The 4,990-nt window shown below is 43.4% G+C and overlaps 1 long non-coding RNA gene across 1 annotated transcript; it reads left to right on the forward strand.

Annotated features, from left to right (window-relative positions):
• The first annotated feature begins 440 nt into the window (after positions 1-440).
• LOC129150799 (uncharacterized) lies at positions 441-1,980 on the forward strand. Its single transcript, XR_008557534.1, has 3 exons — positions 441-554; positions 1,267-1,305; positions 1,704-1,980. It is a non-coding gene; the product is annotated as an uncharacterized LOC129150799 (long non-coding RNA).
• Positions 1,981-4,990: the final 3,010 nt, after the last annotated feature.

Below are 4,990 nucleotides of genomic sequence, written 5' to 3' on the forward strand. Positions count from 1 at the left end.
CAAAACCCGCATGTCCCACCAGGCCCTTGAAGGCCTCTTTCTTCCACGATCCCACTCACCTCCTCCTTCCCCGCCAGCCCAGGGAGAAAAGTATTTTCTTCTGTTACACTAATACCACTTTGTGATGCAAGTGCCTCCCTCTGTTTGACCACCTGCCCCAACCAAAGCAGAGAAAAATTCCTCTTCTGGGGTTTTATAATTGAAGGAAAGGCCTTTTGAAGCCACTGTTGTGCCCTCAGGGAAAATTTCACAGTGAACAGGAAAGGGCAAGGCAGGCCCAGCCCTGAGATGAGACTTCACCAAATCAGGCCTTTGCACAGTCAAAACTGGGTGCGGTTTTTAGGCTCCACCTTCCAGGAGGAAAGCACAGAGAGGCGGGGCCAGCTTCTGGAGGCCTGCTGCTGCCAGCTTGGGAAGGGCCCAGCCTTGAGGAAGAGCCCAGTGCAGAGGGCACCGCCCAGGCCCGCACTGGTCCCACGGGGCGTCCTCCCTAAGTGGTTTTTATGCCCAGGCTTCCAGGAGCCCTGTGTCTGAGCCGCTGATTCCTGAGAAAGGTAGATACTAACAGGGGAGGGGGGGCGGGGGGGCTGTTACCATCCCTGAAAAGCATTTCAAACTGTGTTACAAGCAAGCTGCCAGTGAGAGGCCCCCTACTTTGCTTTCTACGTGGTTCTTAAGTCTCTTCAAAGCACTCAATTAAAAAATGTGGCTTCTATAAAACTCAGAGCAGACTATTATGGAGCAAACAGCTGCCATGTGATTAGAAACACAGGAAATGTTCTGAGGACGGGATGCTTGGTGCTATTAATTTCTTCCTTTGTGTTCCAAGTATGGTTCCCAGAAAGTGGGGCATGGGAATAGTTTGTGTTCTTGGTTTTACTTTCAAAAATACAGTTATAAAGTAAATCCATATTCATTGTAGAGCATGCTTAAATATGCAGAATTTTATAGAGAGAAAAATCAGATTTCCTCGCAATCCCAGCACTCAGATGTAACAACTCTTTTTGTGTTTTAGGACATGTTTTGGTACCACATTTCTTCTACTTTGTAAAAACATAATTAAGATCATATTTTACATGACACTTTGAAACCTGCTTTTTTTGCTTAACACTGGTTCATAGCCATTTCCCATGTTATTTTTTTAAGTCCTTATAAATGCATAATTCTAATAGCTGTGCAGTATTTGATCATATAGATATGACATCATGAGCTAATAATTTCCCAGTAAGTAATTCTGTGAAGAACATCTTTGAGTCTCTCTTTCAGCAGTTCAGATTATCCCTTGAAGACAGATTTCTTGATGTGGTATGTATCCCAAATGAAAGGTAAATTCTGTAGCTAATTAAAGTACAACATAACAGAGATCTTGACTTAAAGTTATACTATGTCCTTTCATTATGTTTTACCTTTAAATATACATTACCAACTGTTAATACATTAGCAAGGAAATGACTTAATAGCTTTTAACTCCTAGAAGACCTTTCTGAGTTATAAAATTATTCCTAATCCTAGAAAAAGAAAAGGGGATATTTCAAAATATTAACTGTGCTTGTCCTTAGAAGATGGAACTTAAGCTTAATTTTTTCCTACTTTTAGTTTTACTGCAATTTGCCAAATGTTCTATAATGTACATAATAGAAACAGTGTTTCATAAATATTTTTAAAAATTTTTTAATGTGTGCTCTTCTCTTCTATGTTTCTAGAACAAGCCACTATAGATTGATTATAAGCATTTTTAGTCCATCCTCCTGCTTATTCAAGCCCACAATTGAGAAAGAAGGTCGAATTCCAGAATTTCATATTTTCCAGAAAATGCTTTGTGAATAATTAAATTGGATTCAAGCAAGGAAAACTGAAGTTATTTATAAAAACATGGAATCGTGGCCTGGCTGGTGTGACTCAGTTGGAAGGAGCATCGTCCTGTACACCAAAAGTTGGTGGGTTCAATTCCTGGTCAGGGCACATACCTAGGTTGTGAGTTGGGGCACATACGAGAGGTAACCAATCAATGTTTCTCTCTCTCTCCTTTCCTCTCTCTAAAATCAATTAAAAACATATGGAATCATTTCTTTAGTTCCACCTGTATGATTTGAGTGAGTTTAAGACTATTGTCTTGGTCAGTTTAGGTTATTAAAACAGAATAGACTGGGCGGCTTACAAACAACAAACATTTATTCCTCAGGACTCTGTAGGCTGGAAGTCCAAGATCAAGGTACCAGCATGGCTGAGGTCTAGTGACCGCCCTCTTCCAGGCTGCAGACTATTGACTTCTCTCCAAGTCCTCACATGGTAGCTCTCCCCTGACTTTTACAAGGACACTAATCCCCCTCTTAAGGTCTCAACCCTCACAACCTTATCTAATCCTAATTACTTTCCAAAGGCCCTACTTCCTAATACCATCACATTGAGTGATACCATTTCAACATATGAATTGGGTGATGGGGATGGAGGGGAAGGGGAATACAAATATTCAGTTCATAAAAGCTACAAACAACAATGCTCATCTTTCCCCAAGATATAGCACTTGTGTGTATGTGTGTTTGTGTATGTGTGTATGTGCGTGTGTGTATGTGTGTGTGTGTGTGTGTGTGTGTGTGTGTGTGTGTGTGCAGACAGGCTCATTTAACACCCAGTTTGACGATACATCTCCTGAAATGGGAAAGCAAACACTAAAGGAAGCAATAAAAAAGTAGCAAGTCCAATAAATGAACAGTTCCTAAACCCCCCATCCAAAGCAGGGACGATATATACACAATTTCTCTCTTCCAATCATAACCATAGTTTTAATTGTATTTTTCATTTTTGTTTTTAAATGCTTAGCAAAAATGTTTTGTTCCTTTCTCACAGAAATATATAGGTCTGAAGTAGGTTGCAAATTATTTGGAAATGATGGGTTCATTTAAAAATAATCTTTGGCGCCCTAGCCAGTTTGGTTCAGTGGATGGAGCATTGGCCCGTGACTGAAGGGTCCCAGGTTTGATTCCCATCAAGGGCATATACCTCAGTTGCAGGCTCGATCCCCGGCCCTGGTTGGGGTGTATGCAGGAGGTAGCCAAAGGAGGTAACCAATCGATGTGTCTCTCTCACTGTGTGTCTCTCCCTCTCCCTTCCACTCTCTCTAAAAATCAATGGAAAAATATTCTAGATGAGGATTAATTTAAAAATAATAATAATAACTTTTGGCTAGTTTGCATCATATAACTTTCACACCAGAATCATGCCACCAGGGAAGAGGACATAACTTGTTGCCAAGGGAACCCTTGCTGATTTGAAAAGATGAAATTTAACAATGTTCAAAGAATATATTAAGATATTATTGTCATCATTATTATTAATGACTAGTGGCCTGGTGCACAAAATTCGTGCATGGGGGCGGGGGGGTCCCTCAGCCCGGCCTGTACCCTCTCCAATCTGGGACCCCCGGGGGATGTCCAACTGCCGGTTTGGGCCTGATCCCTGTGGGCAATCCAGGACTGCTGGCTCCTAACCACTCACCTGCCTGCCTGCCTGATTGCCCCTAAACACTCTGCCTGCTGGCCTGCTCACCCCCAACTGCCCCCCCGCCAGCCTTCTCGCCCCCAACTGCCCCCCCTGCAGCCTGATCACCCCCAATGGCCCCCCCAACCAGCCTGATCACCCACAACTGCCATCCCATCCTGGCCTGATCAGCCACAACTGCCCTCCCCTCTTGGCCCCTAACCGCCTCTACCTCGGCCCCACCATCATGGCTTTGTCCAGAAGAACGTCCGGAAGGTCTCCTGGAAGGTCTCCCAGTCTAATTAGCATATTACCCTTTTATTAGTATAGATAGAGGCCTGGTGCACGGGTGGGGGCCGGTTGGTTTGCCCTGAAGGGTGTCCTGGATCAGGGTGGGGGTTCCTTTGGGGGGGGCGGGGCAGCCTGGGCGAGGGGCTGGGGCAGTTTGCAGGCTGGCCATGCCCCCATTGGGGTGGGGGTCCCCACTGGGGATGGTGCTGGCCTGGGCAAGGGGCTGAGGGCCGTTTGCAGGCCCCTCCCTCAGCGGCCAGCCCAGGCGACCCAAGCCTCCCGCGCTCTCAAGCTGGCTCTGTGGCCGCCACCCACAGGCCCCTCCTTCAGCAGCCAGCCAGGGAGGGCGGGAAGCTTGGCTTCCTCTGTCACAGGGGGTGACCCAAGCCTCCCGTCCACTCTGGATGGCTCCGTGGCCACTGCCATCTTTGTCCCGCTAATTTGCATATTCCCTCCTGATTGGCTGTGGGTGTTGCGGAGTAATGGTCAATCACCATATTTCTCTCTTATTAATATAGATAATAAATAACAAAAGATAGTATCCCAGGATTTTACAAACTCCCATGCACATAAAGTTGAGAAACAGACTTCTCTTGGAAAAAAAAAAGAAAACTAGAAGACACCAAGAAAATTCTGTGGAAGAAATTATACTTCTATTGAAAAAGAGAAGGAGAAAAAGTAACTAGAGCAGGAAATATATAGGGGAAACTGCATGTATTATGTTATTATTATTAATATTTCTCCATGGCTACAATGTTATAAAAGGCTTTGATGCCTGAAGTTGCAGGGGGAAAAATATACTTATTTCTAAAGGCTCAAAGAAAGAAGGATTTTGAGAACAAGAACAGCTATAATGAATTCTGGCCCTATAAATAAAATCAGATATATTCGTTTTCCTATTTAGTTTTAGTAAAAAAACCCCAAAAACCGTTAAATTTAATATAGTTTATAACAGTTGAGGCTTAGTACATAAGGCTCTTAAATGTGTACCTGGGAATTTACATTCCTTTATATCGTTCTGTTTTTATTTCATTGTTTATACTTAGAATTAGATACATTATTTGTATACCATTATTTTTAATGCATGAGTCTCTAGAGAAAATTTGACGTGGGTTCTAACATGAGTTTTTAATGCATAATTGGTAAAAGCGTAGGTAAAAATCTACAACCAAAACCATTAGTGTTCACCTGGTGGAAGCTACCCAAATCTTAGGCATCGGGC

This window comes from Eptesicus fuscus, chromosome 11 (assembly GCF_027574615.1).
Source record: "Eptesicus fuscus isolate TK198812 chromosome 11, DD_ASM_mEF_20220401, whole genome shotgun sequence".
Lineage (NCBI taxonomy): Eukaryota > Metazoa > Chordata > Mammalia > Chiroptera > Vespertilionidae > Eptesicus > Eptesicus fuscus.